Here is a 26307-nt window from a genome sequence, read left to right on the forward strand (position 1 = left end):
AGCTTTTTGATATTTGTAACCATCAGAAGTGTTTAATTTAGAAGTCAGGTATTTTGAAGTGGAAAATCTCAGCGTTTTGTCGAGGACACATTTGTATTGATATTTTCTTTTGTGTCTCTTTCCCCATGCACTCCTGCCTCCCTTCCATGGCCATTTTTCCCCCCCTCAATAACTTCTTCTCTGGGCAAATGGGCCTAAGAAATTAAAGGGTCTGAGAAAAGAAATATTAGATCCAAGAAAAAAACATTGTTAAAAACTGGGTTAATATTTGAAGGTATTGAAAGTACAATCTGGAATTGGTCTTAATCCCCAGTTGTTGCTTGGTGTTGAGGTCTGTCTCGGCAGGTTGGCCTTTGTTTGTTCAGAGGCTGGCATGATGGATGAGTTGGTACCAGGCCAATCTGTTTAAGTAAAACCTGGGGTTCTCTGGGTTAGCAGAACATGATTCATCTAAAGCCTTGGGATCACCCAACAGCTGTATTGCTGTTTGCAACATCAAGGCAACTGATTGGCCCAAATCACATCCCACTTTGCAAAAGAGAAAAAGAAATAATTTGAGAGCACTCTCCCAAACTTTGAAACCGATTCTTATTCAAGCAGGAAACTTTGAATTTCCTTCTGAAAAATAGTAACAGAAACACATGGAGAATTTATAGTGAAGAATACTCTAGGCTCCAGACTCATTACAGACTTTCCCATCTGGCCTGAGATGGCAAAAAGAATTACCTTCATTCACAGGCAGGAAAATAAAGGTAGAGAGTGAATAAATGGTTTCGGCAAATTAGAAAGGGAGGCTATTGAGTTTTAGTCTCCTGGCTTTCCTTGATCTATCCAGGAATAGTCAACTTCCAGGGTAGGTGGATTTTGTGTTTGTTGTTGCTTTGTTGTTTTTGTTTACACAATTCAGATGCCATTGAATGCATGGATTTTTACAACATTCTCACTTGGTCTTCTGGTCAGTGACTGCACAACACTAGCCATTTCAGCTTTGCATATTTTTGATGAATATAAATTCACCTTTTAATTAACTAAAATATACTTTATTTTTCAATAGTTCTAGTAGTTCTCCTTGGAGCCATATGGAACAAATTGGATATCTGTGTCACATCCAAGTCATTGGAATATTTGAAGATAGTTTCTTGAAGTTAAAATGTTTTATGTCCTTCACTATTTCCTCAGTCAGTTTAGGCTTAAGGCTTATTCTTACTGTTTTATCTTCCTATGTGAGATCCTTTTTAACAAATCTGTTTTAAAAATTTAAAGTCCAACACAAAAATACAACTCTCTAGGAATTTGTCTGATCATGAAAGTGTGGGCTCATAAGTTACTTCCTTCTAGATTGTGTGTTTCTGTGAATGTCACCTTGAACTTAAAACATCAGTCTTCCTCCTGTGTTACCCCTTTACTCTCATACCACTACACACAGCGTTTTGAAACCAGATAGGTGGGTTCCCCCCTCACCCCATCAAGCAATTCTTGGACACCAACTGGGTGTGTTTAACTCAGTCCTGGCTCACTCTCCCTGGAGAGAGCACGAACATTGCATGCCATATGGTGAGGGTTCGGTCCCCAAGACTGCCTGCACTTCAGATGCCAATCCAAGCAGTAGGTCCCCAGGCTATTGTCTAGGGATATCACTTCTGTCTGACTTGGATACAAATTGAAGATTTTCATGACCTCACCCTCCTAGAACATCTCACAGAACTCAGGGCTTCCCCACTTTAGTAAAGGATAAGAGAAACATTACGTGTGAATAGCCAGATGAAGAGATATAAAGGGTGAGGTCTAGGTGGATCCAGAGTGCAGAAGCTTCTGTCCCCATGGGGCAAGGGGATGTCACCCTCCTGGAATGTGGATGTATTTACCACCCTAGAATGTTCTCTAACACTTTTGGGATTTTTAGGGGAGCTTCCTCATATAAGCATGGTCATTCATTAACTCCTTTTCATGCTCCACTTTTCTGTCAGCAGAATGTTGGGTGGGAGAGGACTGGAAAAAATCCAACCTTCTAATTCTTGCTTCTTTCTGGTGATCAGCTTCATCCAGGAGCCCACCCAGAGTCACCTCATTAGAACAAGAGATGCACCTAGTGCTCTTATCACTTAGGAATTCATGTTGTCAATTAAAATCTTTAAGACCTTATATATGTAGTGCTTCTGTGTCATACATTATTGCATCCTGTTGGACTTGATGGCTTTTCTAGTCTAAAACACACATTTCTCTCTGTTGAACTTCATCTTATTAAAACCAATTTCTTGGTCCAATCTAAGAAATTTCTGGAGTTTCATTCTAATATTAGCATGTTTATTATTCATCGGAGGTGTGTGTTATCTAAAAATGTGATGACTTGCCATCTAAGACTTAGAAAACCATTTTAAGAAATTATGCCAGAACTAAAGAGATAAAGCCTTCTTCTATCTGTTGCTTAGTACCTTTGAGGTTTGGATTTTTAAAAATTGTAATCTTCTACCTAAAATGTTCTTGTTTCCAATACTTCAAGCAGTTAAGATCATAGTGGCTCATATCATTAAATTCTTGCTGAAGTGAAGCATGTCATGTTTGTGCTGGCTATGCTTCCTGCATCTAACTAAGGTTGTCTAACCTAATAATCCTCTTAAATAAAGAAATTAAATGCAGTGGCCATAACTTATTGATAATGTAACTGAGCCCAGTAGTTCTAACTTGAGAGAAACTTTATGGAGAATGAAATATACCGAAGACTCAATAAAATTCATTGATTATGGCTCAAATATTACCTGCAGTATAGGTTTTTGAAGGGTTATTCAACCAACTACTGAAATTTCCTATTTTAAATGCTTTGACTCAGGAGAAAATTAGCACATAATTTCTATGTGCTCTATAGCTACCACTATATTAAGAGAAAACTGCTGAAATCTATAAAATCTATCTGACTCATGTAAAGTTTGTCAAAGAGTTTCTAGAAAAGAGTAAGAGGAAATTTTTTTAGTTAACTAGAGAAAGATTCCCATTGTTTACATTTTAAATTATTTTCCATTTATTTTTTCTGTTCCCTTTTCCCTCACTCAGCAGATGATTTTTCTGTTCCAGTGGACATACTTGGAAGGTAGAATGAATCTGAGATTATTGTTATACAGAAGGCTTACAACATAACCTTGCCTTATCAGGACAGACCCTTAGAGCTGTTTTAGAGCTCTTTAGGCCAGAATGAAGGTCTGACTGTTCATCAAACTGGTTAAAAGCAACATGTTCACAGCAGATCCTTGGTGACCTAACATTACTTTAAGTCCATTAACATCCATTTATGATAAAATCCCTGGTCAAGGTAGCACTCACTGCTATTTTCTGAACATGTGACCCATGAAGAGGTGTGATGGGATGATGAAACTACTGCAGCTGTGTAAGCAAGATTACATCCTGCCCCCACCTCCCACCCCCAACCCCTGCCCCTCACCAATTACCAATAATCCCGTAAAAATCCTACACTTTTAGGAAGGAGAGACATGCTATGATAGCCATCTCCATTTCACCTTGCTTGATTCAGGTAACAAATCTTTCCCATGAATCTCCTATTTGGTCTGGTCAATTGGCTACTGCTTGCCAAGAGATGAAACCCTTGACATTATGAAGACACAAAACTAAAGAGCCATACAGTCTCTGGAAGAATCTTTAGATGTCACACAGCCCAATTTTCAAACAAGATTATAACTCTGTGATAAACCTGACAAATGATCATCCAGTCTTGATCTGAATAGCCTATGCAACAGGGAATTCATTATTAGTAAAAGGACTACTCTATTTCAGTAAGTTGTAAATAATAAGAAGCTGTTTTCTTATGATGGATGGAAAGTTACCTTCCTGTTTATAGCACTCATCATCTACTCTTGGTTCTGTCTTTTGTGTCAAAACAAAGTAAGTTTAATATTTACTCCACCTGGAAACTCCAGATTTTAACTGTGACAATCTAAGGTTAAAGAAAAAGTTGAATATTCCAATATGGGCCATCAATCTCTTCCCTCGTCTGGGTCCAGAAAAAGGGTGGAGGCGGGCATTAACGCCCATGGGGAAGGCACAGTGATGCTGTTGCGCTTGAAAATCAGAGATCTTGCAATTTACTCCTCAATTTTTCATTAACTAGAACATGGCATCTCTCATCTATTGGCTCAGCTTCATCATCTGCACAATGAGACTCAGGATATTTCTTCAGTTGCTTCAGAAGAATGTTATTGGAATGTGATGAGCGGATGAATGCTATATAATTTTTTTAATGTTACATATTTTATAAATACACACTTGAGTCTTCAGAGAAAAAACAGCAGAAGTTGTACCTGTGCCCTTGGTCAGTGATTTGCGTTCTCTGTGCTGACGCCTTCCCAATGCCTGATACAGTGGAATCCTTTCCTCTGGGCTCACTCTGTCCTAACTGCATCTCCTTTCTTTTTTTTTTTTCTTTTTCTTTTTCATCTCTAAGACCTTACTTGGTTTTCTGAGCCTGGGCCAAGAGATCTAAATAGCTCAGGTACTCCTCCCCTTCACCTCCAATCAGCTGTCCCACTTCTGTTAAGAAAAAACTTTAAATTTGCAGTCATAGCTACTGTACTATTCAGTCCCATCTTGCTTCATTATAACTTCAGTGTTCACAAATGTATTTAATCCCTAATTAAAATGAAGTAAAATATAAGCTGCTTTTGGGCTTGCCATATATCGCCTTATTCCTTCTTCTCAAACTACTTACTCCTGCTCTATAATCCTTGCTCCAAATCCTACTTTTATATTACAGAAAAATCAAATACCTATGCCTGCTCCCGCTAAGACCCTATTTCTAGTTTTTAGCCTCTGTAACTGCTCAATACCTGGTTCCATTTCCAATTTAAATGTCTTTTTTTTCTATAAGAATAATGTTGCACTAGTCTTTTAATCTGCGTACTGTGCATTTAACCAAAGGAGTTTGAAAAAAATAAAAACCAAAAAAACCTTTAGCATTGGTGGAGAAAGGTGACTGTAATTGAGGATTCTGAATCTTTCTCTTTTAGAAGCACCAACTCAGGGCACCAGGGTGGAGTGTTTGGGATGAGCCCAAGTTATCCAGGTTTTACCAGCCATGATTATTACTAACAAAGGAAGAAAGAAGACCAGGGCAAAAAAGGAGAATGTGCATTGTAAGAGACAATATGTTTTTCCTCCCATAATATCATTACTGGTGATGGTAATCACATTGCTCTGAAAAGAAAACAGATTTCCATTTTATTTCCTTGTCCTAATGAATAGATCTCCATTTATGCTACTACAAAGTCGTTTCAGGGTATGGGCTCTTCTCTTTCAGAGTAGTTAGAATAATGGATGATCTTTTCTGCAATTACTTGGGTATAATTAAATCTGTGGATTTTGCTGACAACTCTAACAGTTGGGCACTCAAGCTTGTTCCTGGAGGTTTATTATATCAATCGAATGGCAGCTCTCCCGCCTGGCTCTGCCCCTATATGTGGGTTTTTGAATTTACAGCATATGCCCTTTTTCAGAACATACTGGGTACAGTACAGAAGAGTCAGGGAGGGAAGGGGAAGCTTTCTACTGGGACATATTCTAGCTAAACACGTGTGTCTGAGGAAGGCAGAGACATGAAGGGGTTTCATATGAGGCAAATCTGCTTAGGTAAGCAGTAAACAAATACCTAAGGGGAAATAAAACATCTGGGCATAATCGCTAGACTGACCGAAAGCAATGTGGGGGCTTTTTTTTATGCCCTCATTTTTGTCTATTTTGTGCCACTGATGCTGGCATATGGAAGGTTCTCAATAAGCGGCTACTGAACTGAGGAAGACTTGGGACAAATCACCCTGAAATTAAAACCTTGATTCCTGTGAAATCCAGATTAAGTCCAAAAAGGATCTTTTCCTTATGACTCTGTTCTGGTATCTTCTCTGATGTCCAAATGCCAACGGGACTTGCACCTTGTGACAATTAACTTGGGCTAGCTTTAATGTTCTGTTTCTGTTTTCATAGCAACGTAGCATTATAAGATTTCCTGACCCTATCTGTCTGGATAGGAGTGTTCCTACAAAATCAGAGATGAAGTTGTCTGTTCTGGTCTTCCAAAGTTGTTTGGTATTTCTACTCTCACACCACTAAATATTTCCAGTAGTTTGAGAATTATTCTAAATACCTAATGCAAAACTGTTAATATAATAAGTCTTTTTTGTTTTCTGTTTTTCTTGGTGGGAAATCCTTTCCTTTCAACACACCACCTGAAAATTCCTTTATAGAAAATAAACTCTTGTCTAAAAGCCTGTCAATCTTTCCTACTTCTTGGGGAACAACAACATTCAAAAAGCAGAAGAGGAGATAAAAATATAGGAAAAAGGAAAAAGAGAGAAATCATGGTATCCAGAGGATTTTCACTCCCTTAGAAGGAAATGAAATGAAAAAGAAACATGTTCAGCATGTGGTAGGCACTATAGTCTGTTCTTATTCTGGTCCTTATTCTGCTTCTTATTAAGAACAGTAATTGTTCTAGGCACCCAGTCTGTTTGTAGAGGCACCAGAATATCATTTGCTTCCTCAGATTCTTCATTGTCTTTGCTTTCATGTTGACCAATGCTGAGTTCTGCATCTCTCTAGGATGGTACTTTCACATTACTATAACATAGACGTATTGACCCACTGACTTATCTCCATGTGTTACCCTGCCAATTTTCAATCACATTACTGATTTCTCATTAGAAGCTCAGTAGGCAGAGGTGACTCCTCTTTAATTTGATGCAGAAAATTAATTTTCACTCCCACCTTTTTGCTATCATCATCTTAGGATTTCAGGTGATTGAGAAATAGTATTTGCTCATCCCAAAGCTGGTTCCCCATGAGAAAGCCAACTGTTTTCCTTCTTTTGTTTGGATTTGATATCTAGATTACATTTGAAAAAGGAATGAAAGCAAAGTGTTGGGATGAAAGCCTTCATTGACTATGCTAAGATTTAATTTTGGGATAAGTAGGTAGGAATCCTGAATGGAAATGCTAGAAAAAATCTTCTTTTCTCCTCACTTCTAGATGGCTTGAGTTAGAACAATTATTTAGTAAGATCAATCTTTTAGTTGTAAATTTACAGAAATAATCATAGATATCAATTTCCTTTTATCTCAATGGGATAGAAAGTGAGGACAACCTGAATTATTTAAGGATAATGTTTTGAGCATAAATGTTCTTGGTGACTATACATGGTTTCTAAGGCAAAGTTCTCAAAGTGTAGCTCCTGGGCCAGCAACATTAGCAACTCCAGGAAAAATTGTTAAAATGCAAATTCTTGGTCCTACCTCAGATCTACTGCATCAAATTCTGAAGGTGGAGTGATTCAGTTGTGAGCTCAAATTTGAGAACCATAATCTAGTATAGGACCTTTTGCATCACATAGACCTAGACTTACATACTACTGCTATCATTTGCAGTCTCCATGACCTTGAGTAGGTTCCATGGCTTCCAGAAGCTCAACTCCTTTCTAGTATTGCAGTGAAGATTATACAGGTAGATAAAGCTAAGACTTACCTGTGTACCAAGAATTGTTAGAAGGGCTTTACATGTAATGACTTATTCTCAAAACAACCTAATGGGTCTTGGGTTATAGATGAGGAAATAGAGACAGAGAGGGGCTAAATAGCTTGCCCAAGTTCACACAAACAGTAAGAGGAGGGTATAGATTGAGTCAGAATCCAGACTTTGCTTAACCACCTGCCATTTTTAAGGGGCCTGACACATAGTAGGGGCGTAAATAAAATTTCATTATCTTTCCTTCTTCATCCTCCTGGGATACCACTATAATTAATTATAGGGAATTCATTAATCGCTAGTTCAATCTGATAATATTAATAGAAAAAAATTTAATTGAGTGTAAATTGAAAACCAAATCAATGGAGATTCAAATTTATGCTTACCGTATGAGTAATTACTAAGCATTTCAAGGAGCCAGAATAAGAAACTCTATGATCTTGACCTCCCCTAATAGTTTAGAGTTTACATGGAAGAGTTAATTGGTAGTTAGGTAAGCAATTTTAAAACTGCAATGAACAGTTTTTTATATATGTTTTATTAATCAGTGTTTACTTACTATACTATAAATTAAAATAATGGTTAAAATGTTAGTTTAATTTATTTAAAAATAACATTTGTGTGTGAATATAAGTAATACAAATATTTCATAAATAACCGTATTTCCAAAGGAGAAATTTTAGAAGTGATATTTTTCTAAATTATTACAAATATCTTTATTGTCTGGCTTAAAAGAGTAAGTTCCCCTATCTGGTTCTAGATCATTTCTTGTAAGTTCACATGTCCGGTAGTTTCTGGAAAACTCTCCCATACACTGGTGAGGCAATTTCTTACTGTTACTAAATATTTCTTAGTATTATAAAAATAATTTTAGTATTAAATAATTTCAAATAAAAACAATATTAAGCATTCTTATTTATTAGTATTATAAGTATTATAGTATTAGTATTAAAATTATTAAATTATGATTTTTTAATTATAATTTTAAATTTTCAAATTTTTAAATTTTTAAATTATGATTAGGACTTCTTAGTATTACTACAAAATAGTTCTGACCTCACAGCTCCACTGAAAGGATTGTAGAACTGCTCACTGGTATGGGATCACAGTTGAGGACCCTCTGGGCTAGCAGTTGGATAGACATGCACTCCTACTCTTAAGTCTTTCTCTTTTCTTTTAGTAACAGTTTTGGGATACTGATTTTATCAGTTAAGAATTAACCAAAGTGGGCTCATTTATATGGAGCTATGCCAGGAACTCCATAGAATAAAACAGTACTGAAGTACAATTGCAAAAGAGGAACAAACTTTATTTTGATTAAATTATCATTAACTTTGACAGTTGAATGAAACCCTTTGCAACATCAATGGAAATAACAACCGAAATAAGATAGTGAAAGAAAGGATGGCGAGCCTCCATGATAAAATACGTGTGTGTGTATGTACACACTCATTGCTCATAAATATTTCAGAATGCCTGAAAACTACACTGCGTTTATAGCATTTACCTGGCTTATGGGATATGTAAAAGTCTAGTGTTTCTCTGTCTTATATTTAACAGTGTGTACTGAAACTGGTGTTAGAGATAGCTAACTTTAAATGGTAAAATAGATCTATTCTAGTGAGTATCATTTAGATGCTAATCTTTGTGAAAATGAATAGACAGCTCCCCTTAACCTTCTGGAAGCTGGGAAGGTGGGGAGTGAAGATGACATGATGGAATAAAGGGAACTTTCACTAACACTGTGTTTTTTATCTAGGCAGTCAGCAGGCAGACTGGAAGTAGTAGTATTCTTTTATCTACTGCTTCCAACAATCAGAAATTTTACTGTCAAATTTAAATAAATTATTACATTTCTGTTATTTCTTATGCTTAGTTCTTTAAACTTCATACTTTTTGTGTGATTACACTCACATGAAAAGTATTATTAACCACAGTTTTCATGTTCTTAAGAAAGGTTATAGTTTGTTACATAAATACAGAAAAAGTCTGAATGTTCTGTACTATACATGCATATGATATCCCAATTCAATTTCAGTGCCATTGTTCAGTGTGGTGAAATGCACTAGGTTAAACAGGACAACTCATGGTATAAAAATGCATGGTTTAGCCAGAAGTGGTATGTAAAATATATACAATGAACATAATGTTTAGTATAGTATAGATTCTATTTGGCATGCTTGGTAGGTATTTTATAAGCACATCTGAAATTTTGTATTATCTCTAACAGATGGGAAATAAACAGTAACAGGAGCTGTTAATTTTTTTTATTATACATTGGGAGAAAAGGAGTAATAATGTTAGGAAAACCATATTGAGGCTTAAAAACTATATAAAATGTTTTTAAAACCAATTTTAAAATCTAGAGGAAAAAAATGAAATAAAAAGTAAGTTGAAATGTTTCAACAGCTGTTATCAGTAATGGCAAGCCTAAAAACATCAGTAGCTGTTAGGTAAGAAAAATATTTTCTGGTTAAAATACAGCCAAGTGCCTTTCGAGATGCTGAGAACAAGTATTTGCTGAGTAGGGAAAGTGGAAGAAAACTTTAAAAACCCAAGTGTGGATTTTTATGTCTCAAATACTGGTTTAGAATGAAAGCAATTAGACACACACACACACACACACACACACACACACACACACACAGTCTTTTGTCAGTAGGGCATTCGTTGACAGTATCGAGGGCTACCTTGAACCCTGACTAAACCACGTGAGGGGGTCTCAAATTGAGGCAGTGGTAGGTAGATGAAAGCAAAGGCCACGTCCCCTTCCCCTAAGAACTGTAGGTAGAAACACAGGAAAATAAGGAGATTTACAAGAAAAGTTGGTGGCAGAGTGGGGGAAATTCCACGGACAAGGGAGGCTAAGGACAAGCAAAGAAGGAGAAGGCCCTCTTTGTTCCTACTCTTTCCTGCTCTGAAGGACAATCTGATAGATGCCTTTAGAACTGGAGGAGGAACATTGCATTTGTAAATTGTGCTTAAAATTGCTAAGTACTTTGATTGTATAGGAGGTGACAGGCCTGGCAAGGAGTTAATGTCTTTTCAGGGAAAGGTGATAAGAGCAGATAAGTCTAATGTAATTTTTCATCTTCATCGGGAGAACAAAACCCAGGGAGGGTTACTGAACCCAGATGGGAGAGACACTGTCCCTTCTGCTGTGGCTTGGTTGGCTTGTTCACTTGCTAGTGTCTGGCCCACACTGCCTTTCGTGGTCAGAGATGATGGCTACTTGTCATGAGACTACAAAAAATGAAAGGCCTGCATGGGTGCCAAGGGTTTTGTGAAAGCGACTTTTCATCCTCACTGTCAGGGCTGGCTCGTCAAACCATCAGGTCATGAGGTTGCATGGCCTCCCAATCACTCCCTCCAGGATTCCTTGCTCTCCCCCACAGCCTTTGACCTCCTGCCTCTGTAGGTCTCTTTGCCCCAAGGTTAGAATGTCTCCTTTACCAGCTCCTGACCCAGCCATCAGTTCTTGCAGGCTGAGTGTGCTAAATCTCTTGCCCCTCAAGCCAACTAATCTTTCTCAAAGAACAAGCACTGGGAAGGAAACTGTTAGCAGAGAGGAATGAAGCACTAACAATGGACTTTCAAACCTTAATTGGGAGAAGGCTTTTCCCTCTAATTATGCAATGTGGGTAGTGGCTTGGTTTGTCTGTGTGCAATGCTGACCTTGCCCATTATCTTCACATTATCTTTGTGTATAGTTCATATGGATACTGAAAAGAATAAAAGCCATGTTCACACATGGGAAAATACCAAATAGATCGCGCCAAGATAAAATGTAATCCGGTTTTATTTATCCAGCTAATGGGATTCTACTTAACTAGGGTGAAAAGTGAGAGCATGAGAACGGCTCAGTCAACACTGGGGGGATGGAAGTAGGCTGACCTTTGCATTTGCAAGAGGCTCCCCTAGCAGCGAGGGGGAGAGATGCGGGCTTCTGCCCACAGCCCTCTTTCTTACCCAGGCTGTAATGAAGCTCAGAGGAGCTCAGTTCTGCACAACCAATTGAGCTGTGCCTCTCCCACCACTAATTCCTACGTATCTAGAAAAGGTAGCTGGGGAAGCAATTAGAGAAGAAAAAAATTGTCTTCAGAGTCTCACTGTCTTTTGTACAAAATCAGGATTTTGTTGTTTTTGTTGTTGTTTCCAGCACAGAGCCAAAGGAAATAAAGCAGTGCAAGACTTTGACATTAAATTTCTGCTTTCAAATTGCCAGGGGAGGGAATATAGTATAGGTGAAAAAGCCTTCATATCCAAACACATGATTTGAATTATAAATCTTCATACATGTGGATTTTGTTTATCTCATGTCATACAAATTCATTGTCATGTAACAAATATTGACAATGTTCTGTTTGGAAAACATTGATTTCTAGGTGTGAAAAGAAGAAATTAGTCCTTCATTCAGGAGCAGATCTCCTAGATAAAGAATCGCTGATACAAATCTCTAACACGAAGATTCAGCAGGGATGCATAATAATTATTACAAAGTAATTATCACAGACTTTTTAAGCTTGTCTTCTATTCTCTTGGCTCTGCCTCTTCCATCACTTTTGCAGTGGCCAGTTCTATACTGGTGGCTTCAATCAGCTTTGCACAAGGCAACTGCGGTGTCTGGCGTGGGCCTTACATCTAGCATCCTGCGTTTCATCTTACAGGTAGTAGTGATATAGGACACCTGTGGGAAATCATAAACTGGTGCTGTCCTAATTTGGAAATGTGGGGGAGTAAAATTGGGGGTGGGGTCATCTCTTATCAATCATCCAGGGTACATAATTCTGAGGCACATTTCATAAGTTTCTCCGAAAGCTTCTGTGACCATTTCTGCTATTGGCTTTTGATCCTTCCTGTAGTTTTTTTGCTCCCTCACCCTGGACGCACTTCCCAAATAATCTATATGCACATTGGTCTTTACTTCAGACCACATCGTAGGAGAATCCAGGCTAGCAAAAATAATAGTTTAATTTTTTTTTTGAGTATTTACGATGTATGAAACATTACTCTGTCCACTCTGATAGCTAAGTTGACCTCTTAAGGTCAGAGGAAGTACATTTGTTCTCATTGTGTAATTAAATAGGTTTAAAAAGTCTGATAAAATTTGCCCAAGGTCATATTATTGGTGATCATGCCAAAACTTAAATGCAGGTTTGCTTAAAGTCTAAATTCTCAAAGCAACAAAAAGTTTAAAGGTATATGGTTGTTGTGGTGGACATTGTGGTACCTTCCCCAACACCTGTCCTGCTCCTCTGTGTACAGTCATGTGGTCTGGGTATGTTGCGCCTTGGTCCACTCCCCAACTTCAGAGGTGGCCTGAATAATCAGAGGTGGCCTTTACCCTGAATAATCCCCCCATTCTTGCCAAGAAGGATTATTTCAAATATGTCTCCTTGGGCCTCCCTGGTGGCACAAGGGATTAAGTCTGAGCACTATGAAGCTATCTACAGCACAAGTTCAATCCCAAGTCAGCCAGGGAGCTAACCCACATGGTGCAGCAGACCTCTCCTGTCTCACCTGCTGCTCCCCTCAGTGGTGTATTTCAGTAGATCCTCCTATTCTGCTCCCCACTCTGTCTCTGGTGAATCCTTTCACATCCCACACCTCTGGCCTATACCCCAGTTCTTTTTTTTTTTTTAAGATTTTTATTGTTATTATTTATTTATACAATAGCTGGGGTACAGGTCAGAGGTGCAGGAGGGTGAGAGGATTCACCAGAGACAGCGCGGGGAGCAGAACATGTAGAGGAACCAAAAGCAATGCTGAGGGGAGCAGCAGGCATGACAGGAGAGGTCTGCTGCGCTATGTGGGAATCTCTCTGGCCGGCCAGGAATTGAACCCATGCTCCAGGGGCTGCTGACAGCTACACAGCATGGCGCTCAACCCACTGTGCCACCAGGGAGGCCCTATGCCCCAGTTCTTATATGCATAAATAAATCTTTACAAAAAAAATGTCTCCTCCACCCATCAGCACAGCCTCTCCTAGCTCACAGCGCCAGGTGCATGCGAGAGTATAGGACTCAAGATACTTCCCTTTGAGGCCACTGCTTTACTTTGTGTCAGAGCTCAGTCTATGACCTCTTCTCTGCACTAACTCAAGTGGCAACCTCATCTAGTTCTCATGGTTTTCAACACCATGTATACACCCCAAACCCCAAATGTTTAAGTCTAGCCCAGATCATTTCTCAAACCTTTATTTTTGTATCAACTACCTTCTAGACATTTCCAGGTGGGTGTCTGATAGACATAAAACTTAATATATGCCAAAGTGACATGCAGATCCCCTTCTTCCTCATCTCAGTTAGTGCCAACTCTTACTTCTAGTCGTCAAGGCCCCAAACTTTAGATACATATTTGACTGCTCCTGTTTGATCATACCTGCAATTATTCCTCAAGTATTTAGGTCTACATTTTAAGGAAAAGACTCCAACTGACTGCACTGCACTGCTGTCACCTAGTGCAAGCCACTACAGCCTTTGCCTGGATTCCTGTCCAGCTGGTCCCTTTGTGCTGTCACACCTGCCTCCTAGCTGCCCCCCATTAGAGCACTTATCTGCTTTAACAGTCTAGTTTAACCTTTGAAAATGCTTGCACCTCTCATACAGAGTAAGTGGTTATAGCTTCAAGACTGATGACGTATATCCATCTTCAGCATCTCACTTAGGCTTATTTTGAGGTGAGGTGGTTTTGGGGTGATTGTTGAACTGGAGGTTTAAAGAGCAATAGTTCCAATAACATCTGACAGGAAAGGGGAGGATGCTCTGTTCTGGAACTGACTCATTCCAAGAGGTCAAATCATGGCTTGGGACAATTTTAATATCTTTACTTCTGTTTGCCTTGAAAAAAAAGGAAAGGGCTCCAGACCAGCAGTTAGGAAAACTGGTAGTAGTTCTGCCTGATTAACATTGTCCCTTTAGATAAGTAACTCTGTTTGAGTTATTTGATCTCCTCAAGTTTAAAATGGGATAAATCTGTGCTTATATACATCACAAAACTGTTGTCCATTGAAAATGACAGGCTTTTAAATGATAATTTATAAATGATAGGTTTTTAGCTGTTTTCTGTGCTATTTTGCTAAAAGATGTCTGAGAGCTCCCTGTCCCTTGACTTGTATATAAAAGGGTTTCTGTATTGTGCATAATGTACTTCCCCCCAGAAATAAGTCCATAGTTTTCATCATCTTTTTAAGGTACCCCAAGGGAGATCAAGAAGCTCCTGGTAGAGGTGCTTTATAAAATAGAAAATACCATTCGCATAAAAGTAACATCTATTAGACTTTAATCATTGTCAGTGACCTCACTGTGTATGGGGACAGAGACCCTTTACTAAGAAATCATATTCTTGACCTTTAAAAACCAGCAATGAATGAACGGGTTTTGTGTCCATAGACAGGGAGGCTGGTAAACATAGCCTGTGGAAATTTATCCAACAGCCTTCACACTGCTCTTATCTTGACCTAACTAGGAAGCTGTGAAGGCAGTTGAGATCACTACCACTAAAATATCTGAAGAACTCTCTCCCCAGACACAAGGGTTTGTTATATAGAAAATTTCCTTCCAATCAAGTTCTTCCTATTCCCTCCTCCCTTCTCCTGACATTTCTGGAATGCCCGGTCCCTATTGCTATGCTGCCTCAGTTTCCAGAGTCCTGTGCACTAAGTATGGAAAGAGCATGCCATGGTCCTAGGAAATAAGGGCAGGTCTGGGAGCCAGAAGCCTGTTGGGGAGCCCAGCTCTGCTATTCAAATCACTGTGACCTTCCCTCGGTCACTTAAACTGCTGGGCTGCTATTTGCTCCTCTGAAAAATTGCTCTCTGTCTTGTGCTCCTTGCGATGATAAAATAAAATAATAGGTGGCTAAGTGCACCGAATGATAAAAGTCTAATACGGAATCAAAGTATTATCATTTTAGAAGTTTATCCCTGAGTAATGCTGACACCGACATCCAGAAGTTAAAGCTGCAAGTAGGGGCCTGCTTCATCTTTAATCCTTCAGTAATAAAGCATTCTCCAAGCAGTTACCCAATTTCAGGTGCCCTATGGTTATCTGCAACTTTTGTTCTTATTCTTGGTATAGGTACAGAAACTCAGAATTGTTGAGGACATTTCCAGTATCAACTTGTCTGCAGTCTCACTTCTGTAAGTGTGGGTTTGGAGACATCATCAAAGCTCTTAGGTGACTTCCTAATGGACAGGAGTTCCTGTGATGGTTTATGTAGTTGAACAAATCTTGGCTGGGGTCCGCGTGAGTCAGACCCTGAGGATTCAGACGTGGGAAACAGACATCTTAGGCCTGAGCGAGCCAAAGGTCCGGTTGGAGGGACACTGTGAAAATGTGTTCAGGGCAGTGGCAGTGTAATTAAAGCAGCTCTTTTTTGGTGACAAGCACCGCGCTTGGCACAGTGCTGTTGTTTTCCATAAGTTAATGCTTTTAAACCTCTCAATAACATCATGAGGTGTTTCCTTGCATATTTTCAGACTGGACATTTGAGCCTCAGAAATGGTAGGTAACTTGGCCTGGCTCACACAGCCTATGTGTTTTGGCCAGGACACAAAGTTTGTTCTATTCGTGTATTCCCATGGGTTCATGTGATGACATACCTGTTAATAAACTTTCATTTTTTTCATTCAATTCTTTTCATTTGTTAATAAACTTTCATTTCATCTCTTACATCTAGTTTAGAGGTCTCTAGCTGGAGAACCTAAGGTAGATGGGAGAGAGATTTTCTTCGTCTTCAAACCAGCCTCAGTCAATGTCTGAATGTGACAGGTGTCAAAGGGCTTATCTGGGGATCAACAATTTTACATATAGTTCAGCACTGGTCTGGATATAAGAGGTGAAGAAGAAAGGGGGAAAGATATGAAGAAAGATAATTTGTAGTGAGTGAAACAGAATTTAACTTGACTGTTTTTAATGTCAATTTATAGCAGAAGCTAAGGAGATTATAGATAGAAAGGCCAGATTTAGCAAATGAAAATTCAGACTCTTCAATTAAGTTCGAATTTCAGATAAACTACCTCTTTTAGCACGTGTCTATTTCTTTAGCATAAGCATTTCCCAAATGGGAGTCCTGGAGGAGACTGCCTGCTAGAGGAGTCCTATCTTGAGGTTAAAAAAAAAAAAAAAAAAGCAACAGTCTGTCCTATAGAGAAAGAACTGTTATCTGAAACACAAATCTAACTGCATCTTCCAACTTCTGTCTGGCAGCTCTAGTAATAATACTATCTGCTTAAAGAAATCTATGGAAACATGAGTCATGTCTTTATTCGTGGGAAAGACTAGTCTTTCAAGGTTGGATGGGAATTTGAGGTTCTTCAGTTTATGTTTAATTTTAGTTGGGGAGAAATGTCTTGTTTTGGGTCATGTTTGTCTGAGAACTACATGCAGCCCCCGAGCTCTATGACTCCCATATCAGAGCACTTTCTATTCTGTTACTTAGACAACTTCCAAAAGAGACACATTTCTGGCACCTGTGTTCAGCAATGTTCTTTTGTTTCATTTACCTCTTATCGCTCTTCCTTTTTTATCAAGTACTGCTTCTTTGTGAAATGACTTTTTAAATTTTGTTGGGTCACAGAAACTTGTGGTCAATGATCTTCACACAATGGGATAGCTGTCTGCTTGGGTCTACTGCTATCTATCTAGCCAAACATTTTTATATTATAGAAAAGTCAAAGTGTAAAACAAAGAAGAAAATAAGGTTTGTAGATAGCTACTAAAAACTTTTTGATGGGGCCCTTATTGTTCTATTTAAAAAACAAACAAAATTGAGGTACTACTTTTCCTCTGTATGCTAGTTTACATAAGTAAAAAAATACAACCTACATATCTGTATCTATTATAATTATATAAAACACATGTAATAAATTCTATTGTATATTTTAATATATTTGAGTTTCTAATATACTTTACATATTACATTCTATGTTTTATATATTTATATATTACATATTTTTAAACATTTCTAATATATGTAAACTCATCTATATTTTATAAACTGTTAATATAAATTAACATAGCCACATGTTTTTCTTGTTATCAGGATGCCCAATACCTGCACAAGGCTCTCTTACATGGATATACTTTGTTTTGTTTTTTAAAGAAGTTTTATTTTTTCATTTTTTGTGTAGAACTGATGTGTATGCCAGAGGTGTGGGTGTGAGAGAATGCACCAGAGACAGAGTGAGGAACAGAACAGGTAGATCTACTGAAATACACTGCTGAGGGGAGCAGTGGGCAAGACAGGAGACGTCTGCTGCACCATGTGGGTCACCTTCCTGGCCTGGGATTGACCTCAGGCCGTGGTGGTGAGACCACTGAGACTTAACTCCTAGGCCACCAGGAGGGCCTGATATACTTTGTTTTATTCAAATACTTTTTTATTGAAAACCATTTTTACTTATATTTTCCACTAACAATTGGCAGTTTGGTGAACATTATTATAAATAAAACTTTAACAATTATTTCCACATGTAAAGAATAGACATAATTTCTGAGTGTACAGATAGCATGCTATAAAGATGACAGATTTATATATCACTAAAGCATTCTGCATAAAGATTGGACTAGTAAATAGCTGACAAGCAATGACTGGGAGGATGCTTTCTTACACTCTTGTCAACTTAGTTATTAACAATTAAAAAGAAGGGGGCGGAGCAACATGGCGGCGAGGAGACGCTGCGAGTAAGATCTCCCATTAAAAAAAGTTAATAGGGAGGAAAAGCGGCAGGTCCCAGTGAGAACCGGGACACGGAAGATAAACGGGTGACTCCAGCAAACTACCCGAAGAAGAAAGTGGCCATAAAAGAGGACTAGAAGGGAGGGAAGCGCAGAACCCTGCTCCCTCCCCCGCCGAGGCGGCACTCTCCGACCCGCAGAGAGGAGGAAAACAACAAACCAAAACAACCAACAAGAACAAACGACGCAGCAAGCGGGACCGTGAGTGGAAAGGAACTATTGCAGCCACCACACCCCTTGAACGGGAGCTGAGGCGAACCCTACAGGATCCGCCGCGGCAGTGAGCGAACGGCTCAGGGCGCCATTAGAGAAGAACAAAGACCCCGGGAGACGCGCACACAGCCCGGGCTGCCGGTAAGCTGGCGCGGAAAGCGGTGCGCTCGGCGCGCTTGAAAAGCAAGTGCAGACCGGGATCGCCGCTGCCCAGGTCCCCGCGCCTGCGACCTAGGCTTGCGGGGAGATGACCTAGGCTTGCGGGGAGACGCGCGGAGGTCCTCACTGACTTGAAGTTCCCTCCCTGAGTAAGCAGGAACCAGGCGCCCAGGCACGGGAGCGGGGTGCAAAAGGCGCCATTCCCGCGCCACTGAACTGGGCTACAGCCCACGTCCTGGACCTGAGGGCTTTGAACTGAGACCCAGGGCACGAAAATTCGGGGCATGGGTTCTCCACGACGGTGGGGCACAAGGCAGACACAGCACCCCAAAGCTGTTGAGGTGTACCCTACCATTCCCGCTCTGTTCCCTGTCCCACGGGGTGGGGGGAGGCGAAAAACAGCCCCCAAGGACAATAGGAGAGATCTCTGGTGCCACCTAGCGACCAGGAAAAAAAAGTCACTAACACCCCATAGAACAGGAAATTTCTTAAGACTGCTTGAAAAGGGCAGAAGGCTTCTGTAGGACCCAGTGGCCAGCCAGGAAGTTATTCCACGCCAGGCCCCTTCCGACCAGCAGTCTGAGCCCACAGAGGGAGCAGGCACCCACGTCCGGGGCAGACCGGGTGCGCAGAAGAGTGTGCCTGAAACCGGAGGCGCAGGGACTGCATCCCGCTTCGCCATTTGAGAACAGGGACATTTCTTCAGTAAAAACTGCCTAAAACCAGCAGAAAGCTCCCCCAGAAGACAGAGATGGCTCCTGGAAGAGCCAGAGGGGAGCGGAGAAGTTCACCCAAGATGTCAGTCAGTCCGAGCAACACAGTGTCCCAACGCATACGACAAATTAGAAAACAGACAGTAGGGAGTAGAAGAACCACACGCAACCTAACAACTCCTCAGGAAAGAAGCACACCACAAAAAGAAAACCACTCCCCAGATTGCAACGACAGCAACTTGGAAGAACTTCTGAGCCTTCCAGAAAGAGAATTTAAAATTGCCATGATTAAAAGAGTGATAGATCAGAAGAAGGAAATTGAGTCCCTAAAGAGGGAAGTAAAAGAAATGCAGGAGATCAAAGAATTAATGGAGGAACTAAAGAACTCCGGGAAAAGCAAGGAAAGCAGAATAGATGAAATGGAAGAACGAATAAGTTCTCTTGAAGACACAGAAATAAAAAGAACCAAAACAGAAAAGGAAAGAGAAGTATGAAGGACAAAGAATGAAGAAAGACTTCGGGAACTATCTGACTCCATGAGGAAAGGAAATATAAGAGTTATAGGAATCCCAGAAGGAGAGGAGAGAGATGTAGGAACAGAAAATATTCCAGGAGATAATTGAAGAGAACTTCCCAAATGCGAAGAAGGAGCTGAAAATTGATATACAAGAAGCAAGAAGAACACCAAACTTCCACGACGAAAGGAAAAACACAGCAAGACACATAATAGTAAAGCTCCCAAGAATCCAGGACAAGGAAAAAATAATGAAGCTGACAAGAGGGAAGAAACAGATAGCATTCAAAGGAAAACCAATCAGGCTGACATCAGACTTCTCTGAAGAAACACTACGGGCAAGGAGAGAGTGGAGGGACATAGTCAACAGACTCCAAGAAAACAGATGCCTACCAAGAATACTCTATCCCGCAAAGCTCTCTTTCCTCCATGAAGAAAGAATATGGACCTTCCCAGACAAAGAGAAACTCCGGAATTTCATTACGAATAAACCCCCACTCCAAAAAATACTACAAGGAATCCTAAAGCCAGAACCTCAGAGGGACGAATAACAATGAAAGAAGACCAAAAAAAAAAAAAAGTTATTAAAGAATAAATAAAATCAAAGGAAAATAAAACATAATGGAAAGACAAACATACAATACAGATGCTAACATATCAATATTAACTCTAAATGTAAATGGACTAAACTCTTCAATAAAAAGACACAGAGTTGCAGCCTGGATTAAGAAACAAAACCCAACCTTTTGCTGTCTCCAGGAAACACATTTAGCTACAAAAGATAAAAATAGGCTCAAAGTCAAAGGATGGAAAACAATCCTACAAGCAAATGGGCCAAAAAAGAAAGCAGGAACAGCTATACTTATATCAGATAAAACAGACTTCAAACTCAAAAAAATAAAAAGAGACCCCAATGGTCACTACATTATGATTAAGGGGACAATACTTCAAGAAGAAATAACACTCATTAACATATACTCACCAAACGAAAGAGCACCAAAATATATCAGACAACTGTTGTCCTCTCTGAAAACAGACATCAGAGAAAACACATACGTAGTGGGAGACTTCAACACACCACTATCAACAATGGATAGATCAACAAGACAAAAAATAAGTAAAGAAACTAAAGCTCTAAATAAGGACCTAGAGCATTTGGGCTTAACAGACATCTATAGAACACTAAACCCAAAAAAAACGGAGTACACATTTTTCTCAAGCGCACACGGATCATTCTCCAGGATCGATCACATACTGGGGCACAAGACAAACATCAACAGATACACCAAGATTGAAATCATACCAACCATCTTTTCTGACCACGAAGGCATCAAACTAGAAATAAATCATAAAAAGAAGGCAAGGAACTATCCTACCTCATGGAGATTAAAAGCCACAATACTGGAAGACCACTGGACTAATGAGGAGATCAAAGAAGAAATTAAAAAATTCTTTGAATTGAATGACAAGGAGGACACCAATATCCTAAATGTATGGGATGCAGCAAAAGCAGTAATAAGAGGAAAATATATAGCAATAGAAGCTCACATCAAAAAACAAGAAAGAACTCAAAGAAACAACCTAATCTCGAAGCTCAAAGATCTAGAAAAAGAACAACAAAAAAACCCTAAAACCAGTAGAAGAAAAGAAATAATAAAAACGAAAGCAGAAATAAATGAAATTGAAACTAAAAAACAATCCAAAGATCAATGAAACCAAGAGCTGGTTCTTTGAAAAAATAAAATAAAATAGACAAACCCCTAGCCAGGCTCACAAAGGAAAAAAGGGAGAAAGCACAAATACACAGGATCATAAATGAAAGAGGAGAAATCACAACGGACACAGCAGAAATCAAAAGAATAATCAGTAACTACTATGAACAGTTATATGGAAACAAGTTCAACAATCTAGAGGAGATGGACAAATTCCTACAACTCTACAATCACCCAAAGCTAGATAAAGAAGAAATAGAACACCTAAACAGACCAATTACAAGCAGCGAAATTGAAATGGTAATCAAAAACCTCCCCAAAAACAAAAGCCCAGGGCCTGATGGATTTACAAATGAATTCTACCAAACATTCAGAGACGAATTAGTGCCTATCCTTCACAAACTCTTCCAAAAATGAGAAGGAAGGGACAATACCAAACACGTTCTATGAAGCCAATATTACACTAATACCAAAACCGAATAAGGACAACACAAAAAAGGAAAACTACAGGCCAATCTCCCTAATGAACACTGATGCAAAAATCCTCAATAAAATTTTAGCTATCAGAATCCAACAATGTATCCATAAGATAATTCACCACGACCAAGTTGGATTCATTCCAGGGGCACAAGGATGGTTTAACATCCGAAAATCAATCAACGTTATCCACACATCAACAAAAAGAAATATAAAAACCATATGATAATATCAATAGATGCTGAGAAAGCTTTCGACAAAGTGCAACACCCATTCATGATAAAAGCCCTTGAAATTCTTGGGATACAAGGAACATACCTCAACATCATAAAGGCCATCTATGACAAGCCAACAGCCAGTATCATTCTCAATGGTGAAAAGCTGAAAGCAATTCCATTAAGATCTGGAACAAGACAAGGATGTCCACTCTCACCACTGCTTTTCAATATAATACTGGAAGTCCTAGCCAGAGCAATAAGACAAGAGAAAGACATCCAAGGAATCCAAATAGGAAAAGAAGAAGTCAAACTATCACTATTTGCAGATGATATGATAATATACATAGAGAACCCCAAAAAGTCCACAGAAAAACTAATTCAACTCATCAATCAATTCAGTAAAGTGGCAGGATACAAAATCAACACGCAAAAGTCAGTAGCCTTCCTATACACAAACAATAAATCTGAAGAAGAAGAAATAAAAAAACCACCCCTTTTATTATTGAAACAAAAAAAATCAAATATTTGGGAATAAATCTAACAAAAGAGGTAAAGGACCTATACAAAGAAAACTATAAAACACTGTTAAAAGAAATAGAAGAAGACACAAAGAAATGGAAAGACATCCCCTGCTCATGGATTGGAAGAATAAACATTATTAAAATGGCCATCCTACCAAAAGCAATATACAGATTCAATGCTATTCCAATCAAAATCTCAATGGCATTCTTCAAAGAAATAGAACAATTATTGATGAAATTCATATGGAATCACCAAAAACCCCGAATAGCCAAAGCTCTACTGAAAAAAAAAGAAGGAAATGGAGGCATCACACTCCCAGACTTCAAACTATACTACAAAGCCATAATCATCAAAACTGCATGGTATTGGAACAAGAACAGACATACAGACCAATGGAATCGAATAGAAAATCCAGAAATAAACCCACAGATTTATGGTCAACTAATCTTTGACAAAGGAGCAAAGACTATGCATTGGAGCAAAGAAAGTTTGTTCAATAAATGGTGCTGGGAAAACTGGGTCGCTACATGCAAAAGAATGAAGCTTGACCACTACCTCACACCATACACAAAAATCAACTCAAAATGGATTAAAGAACTAGACATAAGACCTGAAACCATAAAATACATAGAAGGAAATATAGGCGAAACACTACGGGATTTGCACATCAAAGACATCTTTACAGACACATCACCCAAAGCAGTGATAGTGAAGACAAAGATAAACAGCTGGGACTACATCAAATTAAAGAGCTTCTGCACAGCAAAAGAGACAATAACAAAAACAAAGAGAAACCCCACCAACTGGGAGAACATTTTTGCACCCAACACTAATGATAAAGGACTGATCACAAAAATCTGCAAAGAGCTGATGAGACTCAGCAACAACAAAGAAAATAATCCAGTCAAAAAATGGGCAGAAGAGCTAAAAAGAAACTTCTCTGAAGAGGAAATGCGAATGGCCAACAGGCATATGAAAAAATGTTCAACATCACTTGTCATCAGGGAAATGCAAATCAAAACTACCATGAGATACCATCTCACACCAGTGAGAATGGCACATATTAAAAAAACTAGCAACAACAAATGTTGGCGAGGGTGTGGTGAAAAAGGAACTCTTCTGCACTGTTGGTGGGAGTGCAAACTGGTCCAACCACTATGGAGAGCTGTGTGGAGATTTCTGGACCTACTAAACATAGAGCTTCCATATGATCCAGCAATTCCACTCCTAGGTATTTACCCAAAGGACACAGAAACATCAATTCCAAAGAGCATCTGCACCCCTATGTTTATAGCAGCACTGTTTACAATAGCTAAGCTTTGGAAACAGCCCAAATGCCCAAAAATAGATGACTGGATCAAGAAGATGTGGTACATATATACCATGGAATATTACTCAGCATTCAAAAAAGATAAACACATGCAATTTGCAGCAACATGGATGGCGCTGGAAGGGATCATGCTCAGCGAAATAAGCCAAAAAGAAAAAGAAAAATACCGGATGGTCTCACTCATAGCAGGAATCTAGAAAACTTAAATAAGGGACCAGGAAAATGAATATAAGAAAGTGAAAATCAAAATCAACAAAAACTATGAACCAGAGACACTTTTTGGGGGGTGGGGGGCGGGAGGGGAAGGATTGGGGTCAGAATGGGGCATTTGCAATTGTATGGGGGAATATAAAAATAAAATTTAATATTAAAAAAATAAAAAAAAAAAATAAAACCTATGTAAAAAAAAAAAAAAAAAAAAAAAGAAAATGTTTCTCGCTCCTTCCCACCGCCATCGTGCTGTGTGAGCTTACCTCTTCCTCACCATGTCTTCTCACAAGACTTTCAGGCTCAAGCGATTGCTAGCCAAGAAACAAAAACAGAATCGTCCCATTCCCCAGTGGATTCGGATGAAAACTGGTAATAAAATCAGGTACCATTCCAAGAGGAGACACTGGAGAGAACCAAGCTGGGTCTGTAAGAAATCGCACGGAGATGGCATGCATATTTATGCTGTATTGAGATCAGTAGCATCTACCATGTCACTGAAAACATCACTGCTTTGTGGACATGTTTTCTCTTGGTACACCGTTGTACCTGGCTCTGTAATAAATATGTGAGCTGTTTGGAAAAAAAAAAAAGGAAAAAAAAAAAGAAAATGTGTTCCAGGGCCTTCCTGGTGGTGCAAGGGGTTAAGCACAGCACTATGAAGCTGTCCACAGCACTGCAGCATGAGTTCGATCCCTGACCAGCCAGGGAGCTACCCATATGGTGCAGCAGACCTCTCCTGTCTTGCCTGCTGCTCCCCTCAGCAGTGTATTTCAGTCAGTCTGCCTGTTCTTCTCCCCACTCTGAATCCTCTCACACCCCACAACTCTGGCCTGTAACACAGTTCTTGTATGCATAAATAAATGTTTTGTTTTGTTTTTAAAAAAAAAGAAAATGTGTTCCAAGGAGAAGTAAAACAGGGCCTCCCCGGTGGCGCAGCGGTTGAGCGCTGGGTTACAAAGCTGCCCGCAGCCTCTGCAGCACTGGTTCGATCCCCGGTCACCAGACGAGGGTCCCGCATGGCGCGCAGACCTCTTCTGCGGCGCCCGCTGCTCCCCTCAGCAGTGTACTTTGTCAGTCTGCCTGCTCTGCTCCCCGCTCTGGCTCTGGTGAATTCTCTCACCCTCCTGCGCTTCTGACAGTACCCAGTGCTTGTATAAATAAATAAATAAATCTTAAAAAAACCCAAAACCAGAAGTAAAACAATGCAAGGTTACTTAATTTTCAATTCATTGGTAATAAAAGAAAGGTAGAAAAATTTTCATATATTTATAGGTCATTTGTACTTCTTCTATAATGCATGTTCACTTTTCTTTTTTGCTTGTGTTTTCCCCAGTTGGAATGTTCACTTTCATACTAGCTGGAATTAAAAATCATACATTAAATATTCTTAATCTTTTACTTTATTGATAATACATAATTTTTTTCTAGTTTCTCATTAACCTTCAATTTTTTTCCTAAATATTCTTATGCAGACATCCTGAGTTTGCATTTGATTAATTCTGTCAGTTTTCATCATTGTCTTTGAAGTTATGCTGAGAAAGATCTTCTCCATCTGCAATATAAACACTCATCTATATTTTTATTCTTTTTTTTTTTTAATAATCAAATTGAATTGCTTACCTTTAACTCCTTAACCCAGCCTGGATTTATTTTGGTGTGCAATTTTCCTCTTTTTTTTTTTTTTTATAATATGGGCATTTTAAACACATTTAAAGAGAAAAAAACTCTATAATAAACACAATTTTTTTTATACATTTTCTCCATTTCTTCATAGAAGTTCATATGCAAAGAATGTGTAAATGTTCTGACCCCAGGGAGATTTCAGGAGAGAACACTACTATAATGTCTTAATGCTTCAAAGGACCTGGGAACAAAGGAGGTTTTTCTTGTCTATTGACCTATTCTATTTGCATAATCTTTTCTGATGTCACATAGAAGAAGAGAGAAGACTTGCTCTGGCATCAGAAGGCAGAATTAGGGCAGAT

The 26307-nt window shown here is 39.1% G+C and overlaps 1 long non-coding RNA gene and 1 pseudogene across 1 annotated transcript in view; both read left to right on the forward strand.

Moving 5' to 3' along the window:
* LOC119238244 (uncharacterized) overlaps window positions 1-26307 on the forward strand; it is a 200098-nt gene that overhangs the window by 40624 nt on the left and 133167 nt on the right. The gene's annotated exons all lie outside the window — the stretch shown is intronic.
* Window positions 24598-24752, forward strand: LOC119238243 (60S ribosomal protein L39-like; annotated as a pseudogene).

Source organism: Talpa occidentalis, unplaced genomic scaffold (assembly GCF_014898055.3).
Source record: "Talpa occidentalis isolate TD23 unplaced genomic scaffold, MPIMG_talOcc4v2.1 talOcc4.11, whole genome shotgun sequence".
In the NCBI taxonomy this organism is placed as follows: Eukaryota; Metazoa; Chordata; class Mammalia; order Eulipotyphla; family Talpidae; genus Talpa; species Talpa occidentalis.